The sequence below is a fragment of the Schistocerca serialis genome, chromosome 7 (genome assembly GCF_023864345.2).
Source record: "Schistocerca serialis cubense isolate TAMUIC-IGC-003099 chromosome 7, iqSchSeri2.2, whole genome shotgun sequence".
Lineage (NCBI taxonomy): Eukaryota > Metazoa > Arthropoda > Insecta > Orthoptera > Acrididae > Schistocerca > Schistocerca serialis.
Window position 1 is genome coordinate 470,295,797 of NC_064644.1, and position 14,215 is coordinate 470,310,011.

Below are 14,215 nucleotides of genomic sequence, written 5' to 3' on the forward strand. Positions count from 1 at the left end.
CAAACAGTAGTATACATTTATGGATGGTTTTTTCTTCCGATTTGGAGGAGTGGGCGGCTGATAATGAAATGGACTCTTTTTTTTTTTTTTTTTTTTGCTCCAGCCGAAGACGCGGGAGTGATATATATGGGTCTCTCCTCTCTGTAATCCTAACGTAACTTTTAGTCATAATAAGTTGAAACCGGTTACGACACCATTTATGATCCTGAGGCTGAAAAATGTGCAAGACAACCACTCTGTTTCTGTAAGTTAGTGTGTCTATCGTATGCACTTAGATTTCTGTTGGACATTCGCCGCTTAATATAACACGATGGCTTAAGCACTCAGTCTAGAGGCCACGAGTGGCCTACCGGGACCATCCGACCGCCGTGTCATTCTCAGTGGAGGATGCGGATAAGAGAGGCGTGGGGTTAGCACACCACTCCCCCGGTCATTATGATGGTATTCTTGACCGAAGCCGCTACTAATCGGTCGACTATCTCCTCAATTGGCATCATGAGGCTGAGTGCACCCCAAAAAATGACAACAGCGCATGGCGGCCCGGATGGTCACCCATCCAAGTGCCGACCACGCCCGACAGCGCTTAACTTCGGTGATCTCACGGGAACCGGTGTATCCACTGCGGCAAGACCGTTGCCAACATGATGGCTTACAATAGTAAAAAAGAAGCATGAAGCCAATCAGATGTCTGTGCTTACTCCATATGATCTTATTTGGGCCATTCGGAAATCTAGGAACACACAATCTACTGGTTCACCAGCATATTTGCTACACGGTCCAGTCACATTAATTTGACCGCAACATATGTTACATGACAACGTGCAGTAACCACTCATAGAATGCAGATGGCAGCACAAGTAATCTGAGGTATATAAACCAGGACGGACGACGCGAAAAACAGCGCTTGTCGTAGTGCGGAAAGGAAGTGATTTATCTGACGTCCAAGAGCATGATTATTGTCTTCCGCGCCAAAGGTGGAAGCATTTCTGAAGTGGCTGTTCGCGTGCCCCATCGTTGAGGTGCGCCGCGCATGGTAAAATGACATAAAGGTAGCTGTGGAGGACCAGTGCCTACAGATCAAAGGGGTGAATGACGGCAGATGTGCAACTGGTAAGTCACTGACGGCCCAGATCAACCAAGGTGCTACCAACAACGTCTCCTCAACGACCGTTCAGCGAACGTTACTGCGTATGGATCTCCACAGCAGACGCCTAGTTCATGCACCTATGATGCCTGCTATTCATCCGCGACGAAGGCTGGAATTTGCACGCCATTACAGCAATTGGACGTCCACTGAGCGGTGACACGTGGCCTCCTTCAGACGTATCACGATTTACGCTCCGTTTCGGACACATGGCTGTTGGATCGTCGGAAGGGTTCAGGACAGAGAAAGGAGTGTTAATGACTGGAGATTGTTTTCTTGGCTTACTCTGGGTGTTCTCGTCATTCTGGAAGACATAGTGGACCATACGTATGCGTCTACCCTTTCGAACCATGTACACCCCTACATGTGGTTTGTTTCTCCTCATCATGATGGCATGTTCCAGCAGAACAATGCAACATGTCACACAACTCGCAGTGTACGTGCGTGGTTAGAAGAGCGCCTGGACGAGTTTGCCAGCCCCCTTCCCCCCCCCCCCCCAACCGCCAAACATGCCGGCTTGAAATCCAGTCGAGAATCAGTGGCATCACCTAGATCGGATGTTAGCGTCATGGTTCCTGAACCGAAAAACATAGTCATCTGGCCATGACACTAGAGTCAGCATGGCTTCTTACACGTATTGGTACGTTCCGAAGCCTCACTCACTCTTTTGCTGCACGTTTCGCAACGATCCGCGCTACGAAAGGTGGTTATTCAGGTTTTTGACAGGTGGTCACATTACTGTTACGGGACAGTGTATTTTCAAGACACAGTGAAGCAAGCTGTGTTCCCCACTGGTCGTTTTCAATCCGCCGCTAACCTGAGTGTCGTGTTTATGCGTTTTCCTTTGAAGAATTAAGGCGGGTCTGATGAGTTTCTTCTTGGGGAAAAGATAAATTTAGCTTGATGCCAAATGTCTACTATAGGGAGGAGAATGAAAAATCTCTGCCAAAATTTCGATTCTCAGTAATGAGTCGCACATTGTCGTGAATGAGTGTGATTCCTTCGGTAATCATCCAACGTCATTTATTTTGGATTGACCTTTCTCAGTTTCGTAACAGTCTCTGAATAAACTTATGACGTCAGAGTATTCTCACGCGTTGCTGTCATGAAATCTGTTCTCAAAATTATTTTGTGATGTGTAACAGTTGCTTTGCGATTTGACAGCGTCTACTAGAATTTTTCGGCTAATTGGCAGAATGAGTGTGCATTCACAGTTCAGACAGTTCCTGAGCTTGAGTTCACATACTGTACCTATGTCTAGTACCCAGTCACGTTTCAGCTCAGAAATCGCTCCGATCAAGAAATCGTTCAAATGGCTCTAAGCACTATGGGACTTAGAACTACTTAAACCTAAGTAACCTAAGAACTTCACACACATCAATGCCCGAGGCAGGATTCGAACCTGGGACCGTAGCATCAGCGCGGTTCCAGACTGAAGCGCCTAGAACCGCTCGGCCACAGCGGCCGGCAAATTGGTCGGCCTCATCGTGTTAGCGCCGATGGAATGTCAAAGCTGAACCCATGATTTCAGTTTTGTGAATAACGGGTAGACATTTTGTCACCCACCGTGAAAAGACTTGTGGTAACCTAAAGTTTCTGTGATAATGTTAAGGAAGATTGCCCTTGAAATCTGAAGCACATTTCCAGAAAGTTCGCAAAATGTATACCACTGTCTCGCATTACAAACATGTTATACCCTAGCTCAACAGTCATCTCTTCCTTGACCACTTTCATCAGAAATCTCTATGCGGCCATTCTAGATTTTTCTGTACCACTCTCTCAAACCCCGTCCCCATACACAAGACACAATCGACGATGAATATCAGCGGCATTGAATCCTGCTTGCAGGAAGCGAATGACAGAACGTACCTCTACCTCGCAAGTGGTGGGAGATACAGTAACAACGTCCACTTCGTCGCTTGCTGCTTACACACAAACGAACGAAACACGTAACTGATTGATGCAACGTGACCTTAAAAGTCTCCTTTTCCAACCACTCAAGGTTACATAGTAATTCGGTATTCCGGTTTGGCACAAACTTACACCTAAGCGCGGTTCGAGATACTTTTCCTCTTTCACAGAACTGAATAGAGCCGTGTTGTAGTTATAAGGTGTCATCGAGCAGCGAGAGATGACCGCGCCATCGGGCTTGTATTTTTAATGCAGACGTCACCGGCCGCTATCGACACGTTTTGTGAACCGGGCCGCGACGCAAATACCAGCACGGGCCCGCCGCCGGTCTGACATTTCAGGTGCGCAGCCGACCGCTTCGGCGACGGCGACAGCAACTCTCGTTAGGGCTGCGACCTCGCCCAACGTGCCTATCCGCGCCTACTGTGCAATATCTGAAAATATCGCTCTCACCGAATACAAGGCAGGACTGCGGACGTTGTTCTAGTTCTAGAGACTTTAGGTACTTTAGTTTTCCCATTGTCTAAAGCTTCTTCACAATCCTAATACAGTACTTCCTATTTCCTTTATACTGTAAGCTTCAGAAATGTTGAACTCGCCAATACCATTCGTCTGCTTTGACCCACGATGCCATCAAAATGGCGAATATAAACTGTTCATTATAATTAAATGTGCAAGAAATACACTCATGCTCATAAATTAAGGATAATGATGATACACCGTGAAACAACGCTCTGGTGGGCGGTTTGCGGGTTTAATTCACCTCGGGGTGTGCCCATGCGGTGCATCTGACCAGCGGTCGTCGCACGGTGGCGCTGGCAGCAGTCCACATACGGAGAGGTGTGTTGGTGCGTGTCAGAGTACGGTGCAGCGAGTAAGTGTGCAGACGTTTCCAGACGTGCTAATGGTGACTGTGTGTTGAAAATGGCTCAAAGAACACATACTGATGACGTTATGAGGGGTAGAATACTAGGGCGACTGGAGGCTGGTCAAAAACAGCAGGTCGTAGCACGTAGCACGGGCCCTCCGTGTGCCACAAAGTGCGATCTCAAGATTATGGCAACAACTCCAGCAGACAGGAAACGTGTCCAGGCGCTATAGTACGGAACTTCCACAGTGTAAAACACCAGAAGAAGACCAATATCTCACCATCAGTTCCCGCAGGCGGTCACGGAGTACTGCAGGTAGCCTTGCTCGGGACCTTACCGCAGCCACTAGAATAGTTGTCTCCAAACACACAGTCTACAGACGACTGAACACACGTGGTGTATTCTCCCGGAGACCTGCAAGGTGCATTCCACTGACCCCTGGTCACAGGAGAGCCCGTAAAGCCTGGTGTCAAGAACACAGTACATGGTCATTGGAACGGTGGTCCCAGGTTATGTTCACGGACGAGTCCAGGTATAGTCTGAAAAGTGATTCTCGCTGGGTTTTCATACGGCGTGAACCAGGAACCAGATACCAACTCCTTACTGTCCTTGAAAGGAACTTGTGTGGAGGCCGTGGTTTGATGGTGTGGGGAGGGATCATGATTGGTGCACGTACACACCTGCATGTCTTTGGCAGAGAAACTGTAACAGGTCAGGTGAATCGGGACGTCATTGTGCACCAGTATGTCTATCTTTTCAGGGGTGCAGTGGGTCCCATCTTCCACCTGATGGATGATAACGCACGCCCCCACCGAGCTGCCATCGTAGAGGAGTACCTTGAAACAGAAGATATCAAGCGAATGAAGTGCCCTGCCTGTTCTTCAGACCTAAACCCCATCGAGCACGTCTGGGATGCTCTCGGTCGACGTGTCGCTGCACGTCTTCAAACCCCTAAGACACTTCAGGAACTCCGGCAGGCACTGGTGCAAGAATAGGAGGCTATACCCCAGCAGCTGCTCGACCACCTGATCCAGAGTATGCCAACCCGTTGTTGCGGCCTTTGTACGTGTGCATGGTGATCACATCCCATACTGATGTCGGTGTACACGCGCAGGAATCAGTGGCGTTTTGTAGCACATGTGTTTCTGGGCGGTTTTCTCAACTTATCACCAACACTGTGGACATACAGATTTTGTGTCGCGTGTGTTCCGTATGTGCCTATGCTATTAGAGTCAGTTTTGTGTAGTGCCACGTTGTGTGGCATCACATTCTGCCCCGGCCGGAGTGGCCGTGCGGTTCTAGGCGCTACAGTCTGGAGCCGAGCGACCGCTACGGTCGCAGGTTCGAATCCTGCCTCGGGCATGGATGTGTGTGATGTCCTTAGGTTAGTTAGGTTTAATTAGTTGTAAGTTCTAGGCGACTGATGACCTCATAAGTTAAGTCGCATAGTGCTCAGAGCCAGCCATCACATTCTGCAATTATCCTTAAATTATGAGCATGAGTGTGTGCGCGCCTAACACAGATCATAGCTATTGGCAATATCGCATTTGTTAGCTACTACTGTCCGCACCTTTTAGGCTAGCCTATACCTCAGGCTGCGGCACAGATCTGTTACCACAACCTACAATTCAAAAAATTTAAATGACAATAAAATAAATATTTTCCGTATTCAATGTTCAAGCATATATGACTTTAAATTTCACACCATAATTAAGTCACGCTTCAAAGCTGATACAAATCTTCTACATCTAAGTCTTTCAAAATACTTGGCAGTGTCGCATGGAGTGAGAGCATGTAACACGGTTGATGGTGAGTCGTCTGTCGTATGGGGACGTTAAGCGAGGCAGGCCCGTCGGTGCTATTCGAGCGGAGTAGGCAGCGTGCGGGCACCGGGTTTCATCCACTCCCTGCCCTTCATCCGTAACAAAACAAACACAACAGTACACTGTGCAAACACCCATCAGTCTTCCACACGACACAGAACTACACTTGACACTTGATGATAGATCGGTGGAAGGCAGCGGCAAACCGCCCCCAACGGGACTTCGTCCAGGGTGGCAATGCTGGATTCACGCACCTGTACCCGACACTATGAGTATGGGACTGATTGGTACTTCTGTATTCGTAATACTGAATTTAAGTTACCCCGTACCGGTTTTGAGCGAGGTGGCGCAGTGGTTAGCACACTGGACTCGCATTCGGGAGGACGACGGTTCAATCCCGTGTCCGGCCATCCTGATTTGGGATCTCTGTGATTTCCCTAAATCACTCCAGGCAAATGCCGGGATGGTTCCTTTGAAAGGGCACGGCCGATTTCCTTCCCCGTCCTTCCCTAATCCGATGAGACCGATGACCTCGCTGTTTGATCTCTTCCCCCAAACAATCCAATCTAATCCAATCCAATCCAAATCCGTACCGGTTTTATGTTTGACCAGCTGTTAGCTGCCGCCGCACGTGCATATTAGTAGTTTTGTTATGATGAGTGGTGGTGAGCAAGAAAGCTGTTGTACGTGCTATAACAGCAGCTGCACTCACGTGTCTGCCTGTTTGGATAAGCATAGCTCGTGATGTGATCGCTGCTCTCCCCCTGCGTACAGAGAGCATGGGATGCAGCGAGCATATATGCATCGTGCTTCAGAGGTCGTGTGGAAGTATGGATTAAACACGTTGAAGAGTATATGTGTGTTTGCGTGGCCATCTTTCGCAGCAGCTTTAAAAATCTGTTACTGTTGGTTATCCGTCATGAACTGACTGCAATTTAATTAAAAAGAATTACACCAGACTCGTTTCGCTTTTATTTATGAAGTATCTTTCTTGGTTATTGAAGTCAGCTGAAGACGGATAACCAATAGTAACAGACGTTGAAGATTATATAAGCTCTGTATTAATTACATTGAATCGTATCACATAGCACGTAGCAACAAATTAAAACATTTTCACAAATATGAAGTAGTTCAAAAGTCAAAGAGTAATTTTTTTCCCTAATTCGTGTAATATTCTTCCACTGTGTAAGTATCGTGTACTGTACTCTTTATAAAGTAGCCAGTGTTCTTCCTCGGGTTTCAGGCTATCTCCTCACCAAATTTCGTAGAAATCGGTTCAGCGGATTATTATTAATAATAAATTCGATCGCCATGCATGTTACGGCAGTTTTTCAGAGTTTGATGTCACATGTCATGAACTATGTGTCATACGATAATATAACTTTGCAGATACAGTCCCAACACTGTTTGGAAAATGTGTTATGAATACAGTTACCAGTGAAGAACTAATAAATTAAATGTCATACCTGATGGGAAAAACAACAGTTAAAATGCAATAAGCGATAATTTTTCTTTCTCTCATCATTCATTGGGTTGTGTCAGCGAGAAAAAGTTTCGTAAAAGTGTGAAATTATGTGTTAAGTTCGTTGTAGGTTATTAAGTGCTGTCATTGTTAAATACTGGGTCAATAAAGTGTGGGTAGCCGCGCGCCGTAGCGTGCACTTTTTTCACCCTCCCTATCCCCTTCATAGTTAGGTGGTTCTTACCCGAACAGCGATTCTTTCCAGACAGTAAGTGATATGTGAACCAAGTTCGGTTGAAGCCGACCGTGTGGCTTCGGAGAAGATGGGGAACATACAAATATATACATATGTTCTTATAATATGTATGGATATCTCTTTTTTTCTTTTTTTTCGTGATCCGGATTTCATTAATTAAAGCCTATACGGTACCAGAAATTATGAACAAATTACCTGTGAATGCACTTCGAAAATTCATCTAGTAGCTTCAGAGATTAGTGACTTGAAAGACACAGACGCGACAGTTTTACAGATTATTATTGGAACAGATTTTTTGGAAGGGAGCTACGCAGACCGTAGCGGTCGCGCAGTTCCAGACTGAAGCGCCTAGAACCGCTCGTCCACTCCGGCCAGCTATTGCATGATGTATTCAATTTAACGGCACTGCCTATCCTATCTATAAAAGCCTATCACTCGTCTGTCACGTCACTGTGACAACGACAATAACCAATATGATACTGGCAGAAGTAAAGCTGTGAGACCGGGCGTGAGTTGTGCTTCGGTAGCTCAGATGGTAAAGCACATGCCCGCGAAAGGCAAAGGTCCCGAGTTCAAGTCTCGGTCGGGCACACGGTTTTAATCTGCCGGGAAGTTTCATATCAGCGCACACTCCGCTGCAGAGTGAAAATCTCATTCTGGAAACCAGTATGATGGTTGTCGCATTCCTGTTCATAAGGTTCGAGATAGTTAATGTTTTTCAGTGCCGACGTACCTGAAACTACACACGGTTAGTTATGTATCACGGGCAAACTGAGTGTTCTTGTATTATCTAAAGATTTTTAAACGTTCAAACATGTATAACCACAGCCAAAGACTACCACTCTTCCAATATCTTGTGCGTTTCGAAATTAATTAAGGTAAAAAGCAAGTAATTAAAATTCTGTTTTCCTTCTATTTATGTTTTACAAGCGTTTTCTGTGTATTAGCTCATACTCAGGTGAAAGCTGACGGACGTCCACAAGGATGCTACAGTGCGAGGAAATAGTTTCGCAAGCTAAGGACTCGCAAAGTGCACAAGTCTTTTGTCTTACCGTAGACACGGATTGTTATGTTGAGTGATCTTGCTAATTGTGTTGCCTAAAACTATAGAGCAAACTTTCACTTCCATACCAGTGGTAGTTACATACTATATTGTTACAAATGGAGAGGAAATAAACTTAAATGTGAATATCAGTAAAATTCACTTTACGACGGACGCACGAGCATCCAACTTAAAATACGAAAAGCGTATAACATGTTATTTTTAAGTACCAATGGGCACCAATTTAAATCACTTGAGAGACAGACAACATGAATTACACAAAAGATCATCTTCCACTGGTAATGTAAGGACGCTTGATGGCTAAACTAAAGATTATATAGCAAAGAATTCCTTGAACGATACGAAACATTCATCAGCAGTCCATCATGGAACTTTCTCAATGGTCATACGTGCTCTAAGCTCGCGAGACAGCTACTCGGATACCAACAGTACATGAGACGTAGACACTAGGGTTTGTTCGCGTTAGAAAACACCCTACTCCACTCCCTCTCCACCTACAGACAAGATTATCAATTACGTAACGTATATGGAGGAAGTAGTACTTACAGGGAGTAGTTTCAGAACAGAAGAGAATATTTATTCTCTCAATGCAAGTACATAAATAGTGACGTTGTTATTAATTAAAAACAAAAGAATCCAGAGTACAGTGAGCCTCATTTATAGTCGGTAATAATGCCATTTCATGTTACCAGTTGAAAGCTTGCTTAAATCGGAAGCAGACAGTGATGAAATATTAACTTCAGATTTGTAAATATACCATAAGAATAGGCTGAACTAGAGATGGGCCGATGGTTTAAAGCGATTCAGTGAGATTGGTTTAAAACAAAACATTCATGTAAAACCATTAAATAACGGGTTTAAACGGTACAATTGGATTAAGTGGGTAAAGTGTATCAAAAGCAAAAATATATCTTGAGTTAAGATTCTATATTTCGGGCTCAGAATTTTCAATTACTGAATAAAGTAGTTACTTTAAATTCACAAAGTTGTTGACTCAGTCTGCAATATACAGTTGGCCATTACATCGAGTCCTCATCCGGTAAAAGATATTTTTTTGAACCATCTTTTACAAGTGCTCGATCAGAATTTTATCTGACTTTCCGCTGCACTGACACCAGCTCCTTACGTCTGACTATGAGCGGACCATTTGAGTTCTGCCGCAGTTGATATTGGTGGTACATTTAAAATCCTGGATGACTAAGTGCACTTAGATGCATCAGTATACAGTTTTCACCAGCAGTTCGATAGAGACAAATGGCTAGTAGCAGCCCAGAGACAGTCTTTCGAAAAGAAAGCATTAGCAGCTCGAAATCCCGCTAGGTTTACCGCTATAATGCTTGAATCAAGTTGAAGCAAATTGTCTAGGGTTGAAACAGGGTGCACTGCTTGACTTTCCACGTCTGGAGTAAGAGCTCCTCTCTTGTAATGGGGGTCCAGAAGTCTTCGGCAGAAAATATTTTACTCTTCTACAGCACTCTCTCTGAACTAGCTGAAACCACAGCAGAAAACTCATGTACTTCGGACAAAACTGTATTGTCCTGCTCGCGTTATAGCGTAACGCATGTTTCAGTAACAACATAGCCTCTTCATGTAGAACAGCAGTCTTCACGGCCATGTTGAACTGTACAGAGGACGAAAAATATTTCCAGTGTTGCCTCCCTGGTTTCAACAAGCTATCAAAACATATTGCCTCAGGAGCCCATAGCGTTAGAAATGGAAGTCTCAGTGTGACACACAGTGTACAAATTTCCTCTTTGCTCTTATCCTCCAACACATCGTTGGGATAATCACTGTACATGAGAGACTGAATTATCTATTTGTCTGCACGGTTAAGTTAATAAACTATTTCGAGAGCAATAATGTGTTTTGATAGTAGGTTGACGCTGCGCGCTACACAGTCTATGCTGGTGATATGCGGATATCGTTGGTATTAAATGCCTGCAGCCAGGATACTTCGAACATAGCAACGAACTTTCCATTTCCTATCTCACAGATAACTTCCTTGGTATCCAATACTGAGCAATTTCCTTTTGCTCTGTATCAAGAATGCTTCTATAAAATATTCGATCCGTAGTCGCCGTTGTGAAATCCACCACCCTGTGGTTCGCAACATCGTCCAGCCATACACGATGGCTGCGAGCGAATGTGATTGCTGGACCTTCTGCGTAACAGCTGCCTGTAAACGTTGGTATTTAGTGTCTGGAAGGATTCCTCCGAGTACGTGGTGCGCAGGTGAGTCATAATTAGATCGGGTCTTCTGGAAGGTTCCTTGCCAATATTTGGATTATAAAAGTAGAAATGATACAGCTCTTGCATGCAGTGCTCTAGCAATGCTTTCGTCAACTCATTCGTCGTGTGTGAGATGGAACGGTGGTATGTGCAACGGTACACCAGTCAGCTTAGGTGCCTCTACAGACCACGACTTGACGTAGTAGGTGTAGACTCAACACTACTCCCTTCAGCTTCTGTTTACGACTGCCTGTGTGTCTTTACATCGGTTGTGCTTTTGGCAGATTATGGACGTAAATGACATTCGCTGAGAAGTTGGCGCAGTCGCGATACCAGTGCATAATGCTGAAGGTTTTCACAATGTTTACATCTGGCGTCCGCAAACCTGCAGCAGACTTGGCAAATACAATAGCCACAGACACTTCCGCAGATTTTTACAGGGTGCCCCAGGAGGGATGCACGATTTTCGAAGGTATTTACAAGAACGATCATTCGAAGCAAAAAAAATCTACTGAACATGGGTTCTAAAACGCATAACTTAAGAGCAGTTGTTCAGTAAAAGAGATGTATAGAGATGTATTTCACAGTAATGAAGATGGGAAAAATTCTCAGAGCTCTTAAGGTATGAATTTTAGAGCCGATGCTACTAGACTTATATGGTTGGAATGATCGTTCCTGCCAATCTCTGAATACTGACAATTCCTGGCTGACCCCGTAAACATGTGAAAGTGTAAAAAGCGCGTCACTGGATTCAGTGTTCTACCTCCAGCACATTCTAACTCTAGCGCTTCCACTGAACAATGTTTCCCCATCTAGGGATGTTGCGATACCCCCCAGTCTTGAGGGTTTTAAAAATACCGTTTTAAATGGTTTTACTGCACCTTCAGGCTGAACGTCAGAAGGGACCATGCAATATCAAGTGACGTTATTACAGATTCTAAATGCAGATATATCTGTGTGAAACATCGTAATCAGATTCCTATACAGACGATTGTCCTCAGCAGGTAGCGAGTCAGAATGCTTCATTTGAAATTTTGGAGGACAGAATGCTTCATTTGAAATTTTGGAGGACATCGTGCATACTTCACTTGATCTAAGTGACACAGGAAAATTCCAGTTTACCAGCTGTATAAGGAATCGCGTGATTAAAAGAGGTAGGGCCTACTGGGGACCAGGGAACCGTCATAGATTGATTTAAGTAGTTTCTGAAAGTTATCTTGAGCAATCAGGAAACTTACTGCTTATTACACGGACCTTAATTTTTCTACTCAAATCAGCTGGAATAGAAAATCAGCCGCCATAACCGTGTTGCAGTGTAAATGACTAAAGGTGTTCTGAAGAATGTTGAGAAAGATAATAAAATATTTTTGCTTTACAAATGCAACAGGAAACAGATTACACACTATCTGAGCGGTCGCCAGCAAACACTCACATCTTGGCTCTTTCCACACATTTTCTCCTTGCGAAATTGCAGAGCCAGTAGTTAGTGTAAATGACCAGATAACACAATCTAAAAAATTTAGTAGAAGTAAGTCTACTTTCCACCAGATCGTACGAACGTATCATTGAATAATTTAGCTGTAAGATGTTTACGTAGGCATTAAAGAGACATCATTCCAGTTCAGGTTGATTAAACATTAACAGCATGTAGCCTTCAACAGTTATTAGAAGCGAACAGTGTTCACGTAGCAATGGGAGGCACCAGTACTGCTTGCAGGAAAAAATGGTTCAAATGGCTCTGAGCACTATGGGACTTAACTGCTGAGATCATCACTCCCCTAGAACTTAGAACTAATTAAAGCTAACTAACCTAAGGACAACACACACATCCATGCCCGAGGCAGGATTCGAACCTGCGACCGTAGCGGTCTCGCGGGTCCAGACTGTACGCTTGCAGGAAGGCTCTTACAAGCTTCTGAAAGACGACAAAACGCAACAAAATCAACTTCTTTCTATTAAAATCTGACGAACAGAGTATCACAAATGAAAGAATAAATTTCGAACTCTCGGGCTGCCGTGCTCCGTTCAGTTAACGTCATAAATATGAAATCTTCCGATTCCACCCTCATCCTCGTTTTAAATGGTATAATCCGATTTTCCGCAGTGAACAATGGCGACGAGGCCCTTTTAAAGGGCTGGAAAGATTATCCATTTCCAATACCTGGTGCCGTTCAGCTAACGGGTGGGGTCTCTATAGGAAGCCGCTTTGTGGGCGAATTTTATTGGATGTTTTGCGTCGAGGCCGGTGTGACGTGTAGCGTACACAAAGCCGGCGCCAGGGGCGCTGCGGCTGTCGACGGGAAGTGTCAGTTAAATTTTGTTTAAAAAAAAGGAGACAATGGCTCTCTTCACGACGACGAGCCCGTTCATTCATTTGGAAGGAAGGGAGATACATTCCGAAAAATCAGTAGCATACCAGCGGTGTTCCGAAAAACTGAGAAATGTTACTTTCATTATAAGCAGTATATGTAGCGGAATGTTAACTGAGTTCGCTCAATTCTTTTGACACTAGAGAAGAATAAGCTAGCACACTGTTCCACACACAAAATACGAGGGCACAGAGTATTAAACCAGGCTTGTGGTTGTATTGAAGTAAACAGACTTCGTCATGGTTAACGGAGAGAGAACCGATGAGTCGAAATATGATTACCAACTCCCAGCGCGATACTGAAAGCCGCCTTTGGATGGCGGTGAGGCAAGGAAAGTATACGGGGTGTTTTTTCCACTATGTACAAACTCTAGGGATTGATCGATGAGAGGATACGTAACAAAAAAAGATCTAATGAACTTATGTCCGGAAATTCATGTTCCCCATGCTTGAGACTATTGATTCAAAGAGAACTTCGTTGCAAAGACTGTCTAATACGCGCCGTACCACGCAGCCACAGTTACAGTATGCATGATTTCCTCCTAGAGGGTGGCACTGTTCCTCATACGTCATGCCCTAGCGCCCTCTCCTGCCGTAGTAATTGGTAATGTTGCGTCTGATTCACTTCTCTTGCTGTCTCACCTTGTAGTGGATGTGATACGGCGTTGTACACAATGTTTTCGTATTCGAATCGAGAGCTTACTTACGGAAAGGCAAATGGCAACACGCGATGGGCAGAAAGGCTGTATCAGGAGACCTATCCCCTCTGACAACAACCACAGCATTCAGTGTTTGCAACACTGTTCCGCCATTTGTCTGAGACAGGGTCATTTCAGGAAGCAGGATATCATGAAGGACGTAACCGAAATGTTCGGATACCGTACTTGGAGGAAAATGTAATTAACACTGTGGAAGGCGACCGCCTTGTCAGTACCACTCAGTTGGCCCGCCAATACAGGATAAGCCAGACAATCGTGTGGAGCATTCTCCATGACAACTGTTACTACCCTTATCACTTACAGCGTGTGCAGGGCTTATTAGCGACATGCTTTCCACATTGGGAGCATTTTTGTCGCTTGTTTGTTCATCA

General features: G+C 44.7%; 1 pseudogene; it reads right to left on the minus strand.

Annotated features, from left to right (window-relative positions):
• Nucleotides 1-520: 520 nt before the first annotated feature.
• Nucleotides 521-638, minus strand: LOC126413345 (5S ribosomal RNA; annotated as a pseudogene).
• Nucleotides 639-14,215: the final 13,577 nt, after the last annotated feature.